Source organism: Henckelia pumila, chromosome 3, assembly GCF_033568475.1.
Source record: "Henckelia pumila isolate YLH828 chromosome 3, ASM3356847v2, whole genome shotgun sequence".
Lineage (NCBI taxonomy): Eukaryota > Viridiplantae > Streptophyta > Magnoliopsida > Lamiales > Gesneriaceae > Henckelia > Henckelia pumila.
This window is the reverse complement of record NC_133122.1, coordinates 146,871,420-146,890,798: the sequence shown is the minus strand read 5'-3', so window position 1 is coordinate 146,890,798 and position 19,379 is coordinate 146,871,420.

The following is a 19,379-nucleotide window of genomic DNA, read 5'->3' as shown; positions in this document are numbered from 1 at the left end:
TCCCGAGCCTTAGCTGGGTCTCACCCATCCTTAGCTTACGACTTCTTTTCATCACCTGCAAATCATTGCAAATGTGAGATCCACATCCGGTATCCAATACCCAAGAAGAAGTATTAAGCGAAACATTTATTTCAATGTAAAACATACCCTTTGCAGTTCGCAACTGTTCGAGGTATTCCTTGCAGTTACGTTTCCAATGACCGGGTTTCTTGCAGTAATGGCAAACGTTTTCATCTTTTATCCCATTTGAAACCTTGGCCTTTCCCTTCTTATTTGGTACAATCTTCTTGGGCGGGGCAGAACGTTTTTTACCCTTTCCACTTGGTCCTTTCTTAGAGTTAGAAGAGGAGCCAACCAAGAGTACCGGTTTATCCTTCTTTAGTGTGGCTTCATATGTGACAAGCATATTGACCATCTCTTCAAGGGTGGCCTCTATCTTGTTCATATTGAAGTTCATCACAAAACCGTCAAACGATGAAGGAAGTGATAGAAGCAACAAGTCCGCGCTAAGTTCATGCTCCAAAGTCAAGTCGAGTGTTACCAACTTTTCAATGAGCCCAATCATGCGCACCCCATGCTCACGGACCGAAGTCCCATCTCGCATGCGGCTCGTCATGAGCTCTCTGACGGTGGCTTACCTCTCCGATCTTGACTGAGCTCCAAAGAGTTCCTTGAGGTTTTTGTGAATGTCAGCAGCATTCACGGTATCCTCGAATCTCCTTTGAAGCTCATCAGACATCGAAGCCTGCATGTAGCATTTGGCCTTGATATCATGGTCCCACCATAAATCAAGTTTGGCCAACTCTTCCGGACTTGTATTAGCGCTTCCTTCGAAGGCGGCTTCTCTAACACGTAGAAAGCTTTTTCCGAAGTAAGAATAATTTTCAACTTACGGAACCATTTCGTATAGTTTGTGCCAGTCAATTTGTTTTGTTCGAGAATTGAAAACAGTGGATTACGAGAAGTCATTGTAATAGTATACTGAAAAGGAAACAGACAATAATCAATGATTGTTTAATTAATTTACTAAGACATAAAATATGGCGAATTTTAATTTTATGAATTACACTCCCACTATTTTAACGATTTCACTACCTCTAGTAAAACGGAAAACTGTTTTTCTTAGTGAGAACATGGAGTCCAATTGACAAATCATGATCCCGAATAATATCAGCCAACCATAATTTTCAAAAGGTAGAGCCCAATTACTTCCAAAGTAACCCCCATGTTTTTACCTCATGTCCAATAAGGGCCCAATAATATGACGCCATTTATTGTGACATGTCAAGATAACCCATCAATATTAAGTTGTGATGGACGGTCTCCATGTGGATCCCCAATAATATGAGCCAATCCCATGGGAGTTCCACCCAACTTACAACATGTGTCGATCCAATGTACAGCTTTCCGACGAACGGGCCCCCCCAATAATATGAGCCGGACCGTATCCGCGGGTAGCATCTCATACATTGATCGTTGATGGAAGGTAGGAATATTTAAACAATATTTAAATTCCCTTTTTATTAATCTTGATATCAATTTTAAATCATATTTAAAATAAAGGATTTTAATTTTGAAAATTTGTCTCATCATGCAATTTATGTATGCTTGCGGGATTCATACAATTTAGTCTAAACATGCATACATCAATAATATCATATATTATTTAAGGATGATCGATCCCATTAACTAATCGACCCGTGGTTGCCAATCACGAGTCTAAGTCCAATCCTAGGTGATATGCAAGTATGCAATGCAATCCTATTACATTGTGCTTCCAATTTACATTTCTTCGATCTTCATTGTCTGCTGGGCCCACCATTTCTTCAAATCTTTGTGTCCCACTAAGTGTAATAAATTTACAATAAATTTCGATGACAAATATGGGATACATTTTTAGGGGTGGGAACGGGCCATAAACCAGGCCCACTTTTATTACATATGACAATCATATTGGGCTATAAACCAAGCCCATTAATAAACACCAACAACAATAAGACAAATGTAAATCACCTAACATACATCTAAAACATTGGTCATGAAAATCGATCATCCTTTATCCATTAATTAATTCAATAATTAAATAATTGGATAAACATGCAAAGGTATCATAATTTAAAAGATAAAATCATATTTTATCTTATCCATCCATAAGATCATATCTTATCATCAATTGTACCAAAATAATTAATTTTATAAAATTTAATTTAACAGATAAAATTTATAAATTTTCCAAAAATTCAAATTTATCCAAAAATCAATTTTAAAATTTTCGGACTCGAACAATTCGATCCGATGCCTCGTGAACCAATCAAAAAAAATTTTCGATCGGATCAAAAACTAGAATTTCAAAAAATTAAAATTTTAATTAAAAATTAAAAATAATTTTTTCCGGGCTGCCCGGGACAATCAGCGACGATCGCTGCCCGATTTGCCCATTAAAATTCAATTTTAAATTTTCGTTTTGTTTCAAACACCGAGGCTTAAAAATTTTGTACAATCGATTAATTTAATCGTTTGATCTGAGCAACCTGGCTCTGATACCACTGTTGGAAAACTGTGTTCAGATCAATTAAGAATTGATACCCGGTGCAGCGGAAGTTTAAAATTTTATTTTATTATATGGAACGATTCCATATATGGGTATCAAAACTTTTATGATTAAATTTGTTCAAGTAAAAATAAAACACAGTTAAATTTTTACCTCGTCAAGCAAAGGCTTGATCGTGGACTCCAACACAATTTAATCTTCTCTTCTTGTAAATCCCGGGAACCGATGACAGTCACGATCTAACTCCGGAATTAGGTCCACGAATGAAAAACAGAAACCCTCTGATTGACTGCACTAGAAATCAATCAGAAGTTTTACGTAGAGAATAAACAGATATGATCTGTTAATTCGATTTGTAATTTTTCACAAAAATCACAAGCCGAATTTTCTCCAAAGGGACAGAGGAATTTTCGAAAAATCCTCTTGAATAGTATAGAGTGAATTTCGAAAATTGCAGTATTCAATGTGTGTAATTTTCGAACCCAACACCTCTATTTATAGATAATTTCTAGTTATAATTGTATCAGGACTCTAACTCCTTGAAGCCCACAATCCATAACTTAAGCCCAACAAGCCAAGCCTGTTGTTATAGAAATTAATATAAAATTCATCGTGACTCCGATTGATAAACTAATTTTACCAATGTGCACAGAAACCATTTCTGCATCTTTTAAAGTCAAGATAATTTTTCTGAATCCGAATTCAGTGATTTCCAAAAATGCCCATCCCTATGTCATTTTAGGAAATCTCACTCCCTTTTAATTAAGAAGTCCAACTTCTCTTTCATTAAATTTAACTCTTTAAATTTAACTATCTCTACTGGATTTTAGTAATCCATTACTTATGTAACCCTCAATGATTCAGGAATACAGCTAGCCGTGGGCTCACAACTCCTTGTGACTCGGAACAACAATTTCCGACTTACCCATCGAATCATGGTAAGAGCGCCTAGCAACATCGCCCCATGATTCTCTAGGTATTACTGATAGTGCCTGCAAGAACCAGTAGATTTTGGTTAGCGTACAGTACGGTCCCTTCAACCAAATATCCCGATCGAATCAACAACCATTGGTGCATCGAGAGTCGTTCGAGATTCGATAACTATGCATAACATCTTGGAGATCTATTAGTGACATCGCATGTGTTACTAGGAACACCAAGTAACCTAAAACACATAATGTACTCTGGCCAGAGATTCGTCACACTAATATCTCCTCAGATCGCATAGGATATCCACACTCGCAAGTATGTGGTGAATCCTTGACAACAAAGCATCGACTCCTATATGTGTCGTAACTGTACCCAATCCTGACACCTGATGACCCCAATATAGTCGGTAAACGAGTCAAAGTACAGTACTAGCATATAGAGTCTCAATGATGTTTCAAGTAATAAGGACTAATGGTGTACAACCAAAATCGCGGACTTTATCCACTCGATAAGTGATAACCACTTGGAAAGTTCGAATAGGGTAGTTCGATCATTCATCATATGAATATCCATTTGCATGCTTTGAACATCTCTATGTTCCATACCAATGAAACGTGGTACTCGGCATCGCAAATGCTAGTCTCAATCTCGAGCGATCCTTATCCTTATTTGCGGACGGCTCAATTGAATAGGAACTGTTTAGAATATACAGTGACTATAAGATGTGTTTCATGATAGCCATCCCCATGTGCTACCACATCTTACATACACTATAGTATATTCAAGGTCTTTATCAAAACAACAATAGTATATCATAATATAACAATATGAAGAAAGATAAAGTCAATGCCATTATAAAAGTGTAAATTATATTAAACAAAAGATTGTTTTACATAGAGTCATAAAAGCCCTTAGCCACAAGTTGGCTAACCGGGCACCCACTATTTTAGAGGATGTATGGAATCATAGCTGATTGCACTGTTGCTAAGGATGCATGTGATTCTCTTCAAGAACACTGTGAAGGAGCTGATAGCGTGAGAAGAACAAGATTGAGATTGTTAAACGCAAGATTTGAGAATATCAGGATGGATGAGAATGAATCTATTGCTGATTATGATAAGAAACTTAGGGAGATAGCTACAGAGGCACATGCTCTTGGAGGACCTATTGCTAGTGAAAATATGGTGAACAAGGTTCTTCGATCCTTGCCTAAAAGATTTAATGGAAAGATTTGGGCGCTTGAAGAAATTAAAGACACTTCAAAGATGAAGATGACTGAACTGATTAACATCCTTCAAGTTTTTGAGATGAACAATTCAGAACAAGAGAAGGATAAAGGAAAATCAATAGCCCTTCAAGCCTCAAAACCCTCATACGAGGAGTATGTTCAATTTCATCAAGTTCAATAATCTGACTTGGAAGATGATTTGATCTCTCTTATGACTAGGAAATTCAATGATTATCTGAAGAAGATGAAAGAGTCAAGAAAGACGGATCAAAAACTCAAGGCTCCAATGTTCTCTAACAAGCCTTTAAGGATTACTGGACCAGAACAATCACCAAGGAAACCTGTTGATACTCCTAAGCCTCGACTGATGTTGGAAGGGAAGAAGAAGTTTGTGTCAAAGAAGTTGGACACTGTTCAATGTCATTCTTGACAAGGTTTTGGACACTATGAAAATGAGTGTGCCAATATGCTTAGGAAAGGTATGAACACGTCCTTGAGTGATGGAGAGTCTGAAGAAGAAGAACAAGAAGATGAAGAAAGCCATACTGCCTTATCTGCCCTACTGAAAATCAAGAAAAAGTTTCAAGTCAATCCTTTAGGTGTTGCCGCAGGTGTTGGCACACCTGGCCGCAACATCTCCCAAAGGTCAGTTTGTTTGAATTCCTCCATTACTGATAATATGTGTGATAATGATACAGGTGAAGAGACAATGTCCATGGAAGAAGCTCGGATGATGTTTGAAGAGTTACATACTGATTGGGTTGAAAGAAATAAGATGAATACTATTCTTTCAAAGGAAAATTCTGATTTAAAGGCTGATGTGTCAAGACTGGAAGTCATGCTGAGTAAGAAAGACATGGAATTAAGCCAAGTGAAGAAAGAACTCGGAAAAGCAAACGCTACTTTGGCCAAGTTTAATTCAAGCACTTCCAAGCTTGATTCGCTACTCATGATGGGAAGAGATGGTACGACTGGTTTAGGTTTTGAAAACAGCATATTTGAGGTTGGTGATAGTTCGAAAGGCCCTGTGTTTGTCAAGAAAAGAAGTAGTACAGAAAGCTCAAGCAGAAAGGCCTTACCTATTGATCCTCCAAAACCAAAGCCACAGCCTGTTGCTCCTTCAATGTCTAGAAGGAAACGTAGGTACATATGTCACTACTGTCATAGACCTGGTTATATTAAACCGTACTGTTCAAGCTGCAGGAAGACTACAGGTATAGATCTTCATCGAAGGTGTTGCCAACACCTCCCCACAACATCCCTAGAAATAGATCTTATGTACGAAAGATTTGGGTACCAAAAGCTGATATTCAATGTCATATGATTTATACTGCTTTGAGAACTAATGTTTCAGGTGCATGGTACTTTGATAGCGGTAGCTCTCGTCACATGACAGCTTCCAAAAAGTTTCTCACTGACTATGTTGAACAGAAAAGTGGAAAAGTAACCTATGGTGGAGGTTCAAAAGGAAACATTGTTGGAAAGGGAACTCTGAATGTTGCTGGTCTGCCCAACCTTCGCAATGTGCTTCATGTTGAAGGATTAACCGCAAATCTAATAAGCATAAGCCAACTTTGTGATGATAATCTACATGTGCAATTTGATAAAAAATTATGCAAAGTTTTTGATGATTCAAATCTCTGTGTCATGACAGGTACTAGGTCATCCGACAACTGCTATCAACTCGGAGAAGAGATGTCTTGTAGACACACCAAAGTTAATGAGTTTGGTCTATGACATCAAAAATTGGGTCATGCAAATTTCAAGACATTAAAGAACTTAATTAAGTTAGATGCTGTCAGAGGTATGCCTAACTTAAAATCTGGTATTCCATTTGTGTGTGAAGCGTGTCAGAAAGGGAAGCAAACTAGGGTGTCACACGAGGTGTTGCCAACATCTGTGACAATACGTTGCCTTGAACTTTTACATATGGACTTGATGAGTCCAATGGATGTTGAAAGCTTTGGAGGTAAGAAATATTCTTTTGTTTGTGTGGTTGATTTCTCACGATATACTTGGGTAAATTTTCTAAGAGAAAAATCGGACACATTTGATGCCTTCAAGAAACTGCTCACTAAGAATTCGAACTTATACAATCTGAAGGTAATCAGAATTGGTACTTACCATGGTAAGGAATTCGAAAATTATTCTTTTGCAAGTTTGTGTGATAAGAAAGGTATTTCTCATGAATTTTCTGCTCCTAAAACTCCACAACAAAATGGAATTGCTGAAAGAAAAAATAGGACTTTGCAAGAGATGACAAGAGTGATGTTAAGTTCGAAAAAAATTTCAAAACATTTTTGGGCTGAAGTCTTGAATACTGCATGTCATATTTCAAATAGAGTTTATTTGAGGAATGGTACTACTATGACATCCTATGAAATTATCATGGAAAAGAGGCCAAACCTTAAATATTTTCATGTTTTTGGATGTGTATGTCACGTTTTGAATGATAGGGATCATCTTGCTAAATTTGATGCAAAAAGTGATAAGTGTATGTTCTTGGGATATTCATCAAATAGCCGAGCCTATAGGATGTATAACTTGAGAACAAGGACTATTTTTGAGTCAATTAATGTTGTTTTTGATGACTTTGCAGATCTAAAGAAGAAAACAGCTGAGGATGAAGTTAATGATCTGCTGGATAATTCTGGAAATTTAGATGATGTCAAAGGAGTGTTGCCAACACCTTCGACAACACCTCCTACAAAAAATCCAGAATCAAAAGTTGAAAAGCCTACTGATGAGAACATTGATGAGAACAGTGAGGTAAATGAAGCTGGAAAGAATGTTCCAAGCAGAATTTAGAAGAATCACCCAACCTCACAGGTCATTGGAGATGTGCATGGAGACTTGCAAACTCGAAGAAAAGAGAAAGTGGATTATCGAAAGATGGCAGGTTTGTTGTGCATGAGTTCTACATATTCTCAGGTAAGATTTTCTTGTTTCGTGTCAAACATTGAACCCAAAAAGGTTGAAGAGGCTTTAAAAGATGAGTTTTGGGTCAATGCTATGCATGAAGAATTAGAACAATTTGTTAGGAATGATGTTTGGTACTTAGTACCGTGTCCTGCTCATGGTAATGTCATAGAAACTAAGTGGATTTTCAAGAATAGAACTGATGAGTCGGGAAACATCATTAAAAATAAAGCTAGGTTGGTAGCTCAAGGGTACACACAGGTTGAAGGGGTGGATTTTGATGAAACCTTTGCTCCTGTAGCCCGCATTGAGTCTGTCCGAATTTTGCTTTGGGAATGAAATTTTTTCAAATGGATGTAAAGAGTGCCTTTTTGAATGGGATCCTAAATGAAGAAGTCTATGTGAAACAACCTAAAGGGTTTGAGGATCCAAATCATATTTATTATGTGTATAAGTTAAAAAAGACATTGTATGGATTGAAGCAAGCATCACGTGCATGGTATGAGAGACTTACTGAGTACTTGCTCAATATTGGCTTCAAAAGAGGTGAAGTTGATAAGACTTTTTTTGTGCAAAAGTCTCAAGGTAATATCTTAATTTGCCAAATTTATGTGGATGATATAATTGTTTGTGCTTCAAATGATAAACTTGTTGATGATTTTGTGAAGTGTATGTCTTCTACATTTGACATGAGCATGGTTGGTGAGTTAACATATTTCTTGGGCTTACAAGTGAAACAAATGCATTGTGAGGACCTCGATTCTAATCAACTAATTTCAAATAGTAAAACAATCATTGACAAATAAATGAGCCAATTTTTTTTTTTAAAAGGAACAGTGCCTCGCTCGAGCGGTAGAAAAATATTCGGCTCGAGCGAGACCATTTCGGGCTCAACTATAAAAATCAATTTTAAACTCATTCTTCGACATACATCAATTCTAAGAATAATCGGGGTATAAAAATACATGCAGTATTATAAATCAACAATAAAAGTATGCTTCAATAAATAACCGAGTTCTAAAAAATTATTCGACTCTAAATCGACGCCTCACATCTATCATTCGATCCCAAGCTAACCATGTCGACTCTGACTAGCTCCTGCCCCACCTGTTGTCAAGTACACATACAAAATAAGACAACAGCCGGATAACTCCGGTGAGAATAAAATCCCAATAAAAGCGACGTAACATGCAATATCAAATAAATATGTCAAAATCATGTTATAACATAAACATTCTTCGATGATAAATAAATATGAAATTCATGTGCTTAAAAATCGGGATTATCAAATCGGATAATCAAGGGAGACTCAATACTTCGGTTGGGATCCCGAGAACAAGATATCGTATCAACTCACCTACGCTCCCGATCGGGGTGGCAATACGTATCTCAATCCTCTAGACTTCGAGCAACTATAATGAGTATTCGGGTCGCTAGGCGTAACTCAACAACCTAGGCCACTCAAATATAGCTCCCGAATCGTCTAAATCCTATCGGGGCAATTCAGCCCATTTCAAAATCAATGGATTTAGGCTCAAGATGAATGCACATGAAACAGATGCAATTAAATCAAATTAAAACGACAATTCTATTTATTCAGACATCAAAATATCGTAGATGTCATCTCATTAATTCATATATTCAAAATCATGAATATAATATCAAAAATCATTGAAATAATTCCAAATAAGCAAACTCATGCTTTTCAATTCGAATATATGCATCAATTAATTCAAACAATTTCATATAAACAAAATCATGTCTTTTAAGTAATATCGAAATCAATTAATCAGTCAAATTCTCAGTCAATATCAAATAATCAAATAAACATGCAAGTATGTGATTTTAATCGGGAACTCGAGAACCTCAATCTCGCTCGATTATTCATTCCCTTCGAAATCCACATCAGCTCATACCTCAATTTTCCAATCTGAAAAAGCTCAAATCCTTAGACTGCTGATTTCTGCCTCTAATTATCATCGACTAGCTTTCAATCTGCGAAAAATCATATAATGGTCAAAAGTCAACCTTAGTCAACTATGGTCAAACTTTGACCAAAAATTTCCGAACTTTAATGCGCTCTCACCGCTTAACGATTTTGAATCTCGACTTGAAACTTGGATATTTGAATTCATCTCGTCGAGACGATCAAAATTGGGTAACACGTCGATGGTCGCCGAAAAATTTGGGGGCGGCGGCGACGCGGCGGCGATGAGCAAATCAACTCCAAAAATTATGAATTTTGGCATGGTTGAAGATCTTAACGAGATGATTCCAACCATATAAGCCACGATCGGAACGGAGGTTCGACGCGGCAGCAATCGGAGAAAAACAGGGCGGCGGCGGTGGCGGTTTAAAAACTCCGATCTACATCAAATATGCCAAAATAATCTACCAAAAGCTAGGGAAATGTTCTACCCATCATCTAATATCATTTAGCAACTCGAAAACTAACAAAAACGAGCTCGAAATTGCGAAATCAAATCGAAGAAGATGATGAACAGTACCGAGAAAATTCTGTGCAGATTTTGTCCGTTCATTCTCACTTTCCCGGCGATCCAACCGTTGGATTTTTGATTTCTTTATACCAATAGATTCATCTTGATCTTGGCTAAAATCTGACCGTTCGGATCTTTGATCAATTTCCGGTGAACGGCCGCAAAAATAAAAAAACTACGGCTGCTACAGTAAAGTCGAGAAAATGGAAAAAATTGGGGAAAAAAAAATCTTGATCCGTGTTTTCTCAGTGTGAGTTTTCTATTTATAGTAACCCGATATTTTTGGGTCTCGGACTAATTTATTTGATACCCAACTGGTAAAAATTAGTCTTAAATCTGATATTTTCCGGTCTGAAATTATACACTTTGATCAGTCAATTGAACTCATAAATTTCCAATTTAATTTCTAAGTCCAACTTAGACTCGGACCAGTCATCTCAGTCAATATTTTCCAAAATTAAATTTATCTGGCATAAATAATTATTTTTATTTCGATATCTCAATAATTATTTCAAAATGCCAAATAATACCAGATATCCAGAAATAGTCAAATTCATTGGTTAATTGGTATGTGTATTTTATAAATACACTCTATAATCTCATTAGCAATAATAATTATTTCATCAACTCAATAATTATTTTAATTGCTAATTAATTCGATAATTAATTTTTGGGGCGTTACAATTCTCCCCCTCTAAGAATTGATTTCGTCCTCGAAATCGCATGCAATCTGAGCACATCAGATAAAGATCTGAAAGAATCTGTACTTAATCTCATTGCAATAAAGAGATTCGGATATCTCTAACTCATATCATGTTCTATCTTTCAAGTGATTTCTTCGACCTTCTTTAAGTCATTATACTGAAACAACTATAATTGACTTGTTCTAGAACTACTTCTCTTTCGGTGCGTAATCCGTATCTGTCATCGTTTATCGATCAATCAAAGTGGTTCAAAGTCTCATTCAATTCAGTCTCATCTCGCCAAAGTATAAATGAACGAATCTTGTTTCATTATTAAAGTCTGAATCAAGACTTACAACTCTGACACATCTGTCTTGCACTGTTCTGATTCTATTCGGAATCATAATCACTTTCTCTTACATCTATGACCACATCAGGTCAAATTGTACTCTATCGCTGATGTATTTCAGAATCATCATTCTCGAAATGAGAAGAAAATTTGCAGTACTCATCGTATCTCGCTTCGAAAAGAGTCATCTCTAAACTCTTCTGGTATTTGTTCAAATCAGAACAATGAACCAAATCATGTATCTAGCCAACTAGTGCAAACTCTAGCAGTACGGCTCGTGGAATATCCTCCCAAAACCATGAACATTCTCCTCTAGCTGTCTGTCGGTCTGAAATAATATATTATACTCTGATAAGGCGAGGAAAAAAAAGTTTCTTGAATATCTAACTCTGACCTAAATTCAGTTATCAGATTTTAGCTGTCTGTCAGTTGATAATGGATCAACCAAGAATACTTCGAAATCCTTTAACGAGTCAACAATTCCATCTTCAATCGATCAATCTTAATCTAGACTCAATACACAGTTTAGAATTCAGAGAAAACTTATGTCAATCAGACAGTTCCTAATATCCCAAACTCATATACTGAGTTAATCTTAATCAAATCGATATTCCTCTAATGTCTTCAAGTAAAAATTCGATCAATCAACATTTCGCAAAATTCCAAAATTCAATATCGGAAAGTTATTTCTTCAATATCATTTCGTAGAATCACATATTCATCTGCGAGTCACAATATGTTCTCGCAATCATGGAGCAATCACAAATCAAAACTCAAAAATTCTCATCAAATTCTTCCCAATAACCATCAAATAATCGATCAGTAAGGCAAGTTTAAATCCCAAAATTTCTCATTCGATCATAAATCGCAAACAACATTGTATTAATCTCACCAATTGGAAGAACAACACTCAGGTATTCATCTATATGCTCTGGAACATATTTGGTACTAGTTACACTAATTCAAGTTTCTTCTTCTTCTTCTAATTCGCTCTTTCTGATCTCAAGTGTTAGTAATTATCGCAATTGAGTTTGAATGCTAAAAAGAAGATGCAACATTTCTACTAACACTGCAATTCCAGTCTTATTTCTAAATTCAAAATTCTGCTCTTAGTCCACCAATAAAAATTTACCGCAAATTTCCATAAATTCCCGAACAATCATCACAAAATCCAAAGATCAAAAGATAAATCCGTTATCACTGATTCATCGAGTGAATCATATCAATTCTTCTTAATCATCTGAAATATTCTTAAATCCTAGTCGAATCCACTGCAATTTGTTTCAAAATTTCTCAAAATACCTAGAATTGAACGATCTTCGGACATAATCTTTATCCGGATCGGTCAAACACTAAATTCAGATAGTGCTATCAATCTCTATCAGTTACGAGCCAACAAAATCGTATATACTGAAGATATAACTCAAATCATCAATGACTCTCAGAGTCAGAATCAAATCAATATCAACAAAAATCGCTAAAGTCATGATTATCAATAGAAAGAATTATGGACAACAAACTCTGCTAAGTGAAAACAACTCACTTTCATTTCAAAATCGTGGGTAAATACTTCAGATCAGGCTCGAAGAATAAGGAAAACGAGCCAATCAATCAATATAAAATCAAGTGATCACTCATCAATAGGTACGACATAATGCCCATCATCAAGACAAACCAAAATCATGGTTGCCAATGTGGCCTCAATCACGAGGAGTCCGCACGCACTCATCGATTAGGACTCAGTCCTAAGGCATATTCGAATGTCGCAACAAATAAATCTAGATCACCAAGAAATCAGATAATCAAAATTCACCCAAATCAATATCAATGTCCAGAAAGAAATTTCAATTTCTCAAGAATTACGAATTTCTGAAATTCAGACTCGGAATTTCAATCGATGTCAAATGGCAATAATTATCAAAGTCAATGTCATGCGAATCAAAGTTGCATAACTAAAATAGGATTCAAGAATCTTCAAATTAATCGAAGGAAGGCTCAACTGTAACTGAATTCGGTGTCATCCCAAAAACACTAATTTCATCCTCTTATTCTATAGGAAAAATATTTTCTCCTCAACATTTCTCAAATTCATGTCTTTCCAATTTATCAATCATAATAACTCCTCAAACCAATTCAATACTAGAAATTCATACAAGTTTTCTTAAGACCCAATAAAACATCATTTTCCCAAAGAACAATATTGGTTACATCAATGAAATCTCAATATCATCGATTGGGACCTAATCAAATTTTCAAAATATTCAATTAATCCTAATCTTTCCAAAAGTTTAACATAAAAGTGCTGATATTCTTACATTCACAAATAACTTTCAAAAATATCGCAGACTTAGATCAATTCTCAATAATTCAATCATTTATCAACATCTAATCACAATAGATCCAAGCAATCGGACACAGTCTGTTCATTCATATATATCAATCTCATAATGCTATAAATATAAACATCAACTCAAAAGACATAATCAACTTAATGTCCTTACTGAGTACATCGGGATCTCAATTCATTTCTACTCAATCTCTTATTAACGAACACAATCAAGTTTATCATTCCTGATAAATCTATTCTATTCCGAATGGGCGTTTTGAAACATCTAGTTTTGATCTCAAAGTATTATAAAACACTCACTCAAAACTTACACCACATTATTCAAATCAACGAGTCAGGATCAATAAAATTCTTACCTCGAGAATTCTTACAGGTTCATTACAATGGATGATCAAATCTGATCTCGTTCTGAAATTTTCTGAAATCCTTAATATCGAAGTTCTATCTCTGTTCTGTCTAAAGGTTCATCTGACGCAAATCAATTCAATCATTGCTAAAGATTAAAATATCAACTCTTACCTCGATCAATCTAAGCCACAATAAACTTCGAGTGGTTTTTAATTCTATTTCCTCAAGAAGGAACATATCTATTCATATTCTAGATCATCTCATCTTTCATCAATACCATTTCTCAATTTCTAGAGTATATAATTCTTTGCTCAACAAGGAGATTTAGTTGATAACGGCAGAGATATAACAATTCAGAATATCATAATAAAATCTCACTTGCCATCATACTCTCCTCAAAAAATTCATGAACATAAAACTCTTTCCAAAACGTCAATTCTCATAGCGAGCAATCTAATCATCACAATTCAAATCTGGTTTGCTAGCTATCTGAACCATATCGGCTTAACAATTATAATCTCAAATAATCACAAGCACAAATCTCGAAATATCAAAATCATCAACTCTGTTTCGATCATCCTCTAATCATCATACTCATGTAATCGCATGAGTGTTTAAATTCTCATCTTGAATTCAGTTCTGATACTCTTTCATATAATGCATGCTTTTAAAATCAATTCACATAATCAAAGAGGCACATAATTCTGAATCAGTAAAGCATGCTCGCATGTAATTCAAGTAATCAAACAATGAAATTAATCACATGAGAAATAAAATAATTCAAGCAGACTCGATCTACCCCACTCACTCACTTCTATTCCAGTCCAAGAATCTTATCGCTCTGATACCACTTAATGTGAGGACCTCGATTCTAATCAACTAATTTCAAATAGTAAAACAATCATCGACAAATAAATGAGCCAATTTTTTTTTTAAAAAAAAGGAACAGTGCCTCGCTCGAGCGGTAGAAAAATATTCGGCTCGAGCGAGACCATCTCGGGCTCAACTATAAAAATCAATTTTAAACTCGTTCTTTGACATACATCAATTCTAAGAATAATCGGGGTATAAAAATACATGCAGTATTATAAATCAACAATAAAAGCATGCTTCAATAAATAACCGAGTTCTAAAAAATTATTCGACTCTAAATCGACGCCTCACATCTATCACTCGATCCCAAGCTAACCATGTCGACTCTGACTAGCTCCTGCCCCACCTGTTGTCAAGTACACATACAAAACAAGACAACAGCCGGATAACTCCGGTGAGAATAAAATCCCAATAAAAGCGACATAACATGCAATATCAAATAAATATGTCAAAATCATGTTATAACATAAACATTCTTCGATGATAAATAAATATGAAATGCATGTGCTTAAAAATCGAGATTATCAAATCGGATAATCAAGGGAGACTCGATACTTCGATTGGGATCCCGAGAACAAGATATCGTATCAACTCACCTACGCTCCCGATTGGGGTGGCAATACGTATCTCAATCCTCTAGACTTCGAGCAACTATAATGAGTATTCGGGTCGCTAGGCGTAACTCAACAACCTAGGCCACTCAAATATAGCTCCCGAATCGTCTAAATCCTATCGGGGCAACTCAGCCCATTTCAAAATCAATGGATTTAGGCTCAAGATGAATGCACATGAAACAGATGCAATTAAATCAAATTAAAACGACAATTCTATTTATTCAGACATCAAAATATCGTAGATGTCATCTCATTAATTCATATATTCAAAATCATGAATATAATATCAAAAATCATTGAAATAATTCCAAATAAGCAAACTCATGCTTTTCAATTCGAATATATGCATCAATTAATTCAAACAATTTCATATAAACAAAATCATGTCTTTTAAGTAATATCAAAATCAATTAATCAGTCAAATTCTCAGTCAATATCAAATAATCAAATAAACATGCAAGTATGTGATTTTAATCGGGAACTCGAGAACCTCAATCTCGCTCGAGTATTCATTCCCTTCGAAATCCACATCAGCTCATACCTCAATTTTCCAATCTGAAAAAGCTCAAATCCTTAGACTGCTGATTTCTGCCTCTAATTATCATCGACTAGCTTTCAATCTGCGAAAAATCATATAATGGTCAAAAGTCAACCTTAGTCAACTGTGGTCAAACTTTGACCAAAAATTTCCGAACTTTAATGCGCTCTCACCGCTTACTTATTTGAATCTCGACTCAAAACTTGGATATTTGAATTCATCTCGTCAAGACGATCAAAATTGGGTAACACGTCGATGGTCGCCGGAAAATTTGGGGTCGGCGGCGACGCGGCGGCGATGAGAAAATCAACTCCAAAAATTATGAATTTTGGCATGGTTGTAGATCTCAATGAGACGATTCCAACGATATAAGCCATGATCGGAACGGAGGTCCGACGCGGCGGCAATCGGAGAAAAACAAGGCAGCGGCGGTGGCGGTTTAAAAACTCCGATCTGCACCAAATATGCCGAAATAATCTACCAAAAGCTAGGGAAATGTTCTACCCATCATCTACTATCATTTAGCAACTCGAAAACTAACAAAAACGAGCTCAAAATTGTGAAATCAAATCGAAGAAGACGATGAACAGTACCGAGAAAATTATGTGCAGATTTCGTCCGTTCATTCTCACTTTCCCGGCGATCCAACCGTTGGATTTTTGATTTCCTTATACCAATAGATTCATCTTGATATTGGCTACAATCTGACCGTTCGGATCTTCGATCAATCTCCGGTGAACGGCCGGAAAAATAAAAAAACTACGACTGCTACAGTAAAGTCGAGAAAATGGGAAAAATTGGGGAAAAAATCTTGATCCGTGTTTTCTCAGTGTGAGTTTTCTATTTATAGTAACCCGATATTTCGGGTCTCGGACCAATTTATTTGATACCCAACTGGTAAAAATTAGTCTTAAATCTGATATTTTCCGGTACACGCACCCAATATCAATAACATCATTTTTCTGAAATTATACGCTTTGACCAGTCAATTGAACTCATAAATTTCCAATTTAATTTCTAAGTCCAACTTAGACTCGGACCAGTCATCTCAGTCAATATTTTCCCAAATTAAATTTATCTGGCATAAATAATTATTTTTATTTCGATATCTCAATAATTATTTCAAAATGCCAAATAATACCAGATATCCAGAAATAGTAAAATTCATTGATTAATTGATATGTGTATTTTATAAATACACTCTATAATCTCATTAGCAATAATAATTATTTCATTAAATCAATAATTATTTTAATTGCTAATTAATTCGATAATTAATTTTTGGGGCGTTACATGCATGATGGTATATTTTTGTGTCAAAGCAAGTATGCTAAAAATCTTGTAAAGAAATTTCTGAATGACAACACTAAACACATGCGCACAACTATGGGGTCTAATAAAAAATTGTCTAGGTAGGATGTTGCCGAAGGTGTTGACAACACCCTCTACAGAAGCATGATTGGTAATCTTTTGTATTTAAGTGCTACTAGACCTGATATCATGTATAGTGTTTGTTTGTGTGTTAGATACCATTCTAACCCAAAAGTTACTCATTTGAAAGCTATGAAATGTATACTGAAATATGTGGCAGGGACTTTGAATTTGGGTTTGTGGTACACTAAAGAAACCAATTCAAATTTGGTAGGATTTAGTGATGCTGATTGGGCTGGGGATTTAGATGAGCGAAAGAGCACTTCGGGAGGATGTTTCTACTTGGGGAATAACTTAGTATCTTGGTATAATAAGAAACAAAACTGTGTCTCACTGTCTACTGCCGAGTCTGAGTATGTTGTTGTTGGTAGTTGTTGCTCTCAACTCCTTTGGATGAATCAAATGCTAAATGATTATGGTGTTAAGAGTGATATTCCAATTGTGTACTGTGATAATTCTAGTGCCATTGATATATCCAAAAATCCAGTACAACACTCTCGAACCAAACACATTGACATTAGACATCACTTCATTCGAGATTTGGTCGAGAAAATCATGATCTTAATTGAGTTTGTTGGAACTAATAACCAATTAGCTAATATATTCACAAAAGCTTTGGATTTCGAGAGATTTTCCAGTCTAAGTAAGTCTCTCAGTATGTGTGCATTATAAACAACACATAGATGTTGTCAGGTTTATTGCCAACACCCTGTGACAACACCTTTTCATGCATGAGCATTTTTAAGATTCTAGGCATACTGCATTCATGCATTCATTTTGTTTTGTGATGTGTTTGATACTTTGTAACCATTGACTAGTTTTCACTCAGGATTCTTTGCAAAATAGTTTTCAGTTTAATTGGATTAATTGAAGAAGAGTTCTGACTAAGTCACAAAGTAGTGGAGGAACGTTCGTGTATTCCATGATCTTGTCCCAAGTGAAAAGTGACTTTGTAAATTCAGAATAACAAAAGAACAAAAAATGATGAAGCTTGACTTGAATCAATCATCAAATTTGATTGATAATCAGAAGCAAATGGAAAAAGCTACCTAAAGGGGTCCATTTGAAGATCGTTCCTTTAGTGTGCAGGCTACCACTTCTGCAAAAATAATGAATTGGATATAATAATTTTTCTGAATCCTGAAGTGTTGCTGGGAGATGTTGCCAACATCGTGGATAACACCTCACTTGTCAACATTTATTTGTGCATAAAATTTCATTTTATTCTTATGTCTCACTCTGTTTTTGGACATAATTAGGGCATGCATATTTGTGAATATATTTGGCCAAAATGTTACAAATTCTGATCAAATAAAAATTTCGATTTTTGCCCTATCCTCTGAATTTTTGAATTTCAAAGTGATTGGATTTTGTTACAGTGGTGTTATATTCTGATGAGGAGTTAATTTTGGTAATATTCGGTGAAATATTTGGGCCTAGATTGTCGGGGAAATTCAAGGGATTTATTGCCTATTTTAAATCGGATTTGTTACCGTTTTTGAAGAGTTACCGTTGGGGATTTTGTTACCGTTGGGGCCTACTCTGAATCCGAGCTAGAATATGAAAAGATTTTGTGCCTAATATATTTGTGTTCTTATCTGTTTAAGGAAATATTCTACTTCCTTGTTTCGTATCGCTCTAGTGTATTATTTGTTCTCTCGATTTTCAAAATTGCTCAAAATTTCTGTGTCCTTCATTCTTTCATATTCTAATGGCAGGAAAGGGTTTTGATTCACACGATATTCGTTCTGAGATGGGATATACGGAAGATGCTGCGGAAGGTGTCACAGCACCTACATCACCACACCTTGTGGTTGAGCAAGCAATCATTCCTGTTGCCGAGGAACCTGTGCCTCTGGACTCCATCGCTCCAAGAGAGCCTGGCAATGCCATCGATGTAGCGAATTTACCAGACATGAGCATGGTGAATAAGGTGTTTCCCACGAAACCCTTAACTCGCCGATCCAAGAGACAAGCTGGATACAACCCAGATTACACTGCCTCCAAACGGTTCCGTGGAAAAGGACAACCATCAAGACCATCTCTGGTGGACACTGAATTCACCTCTGG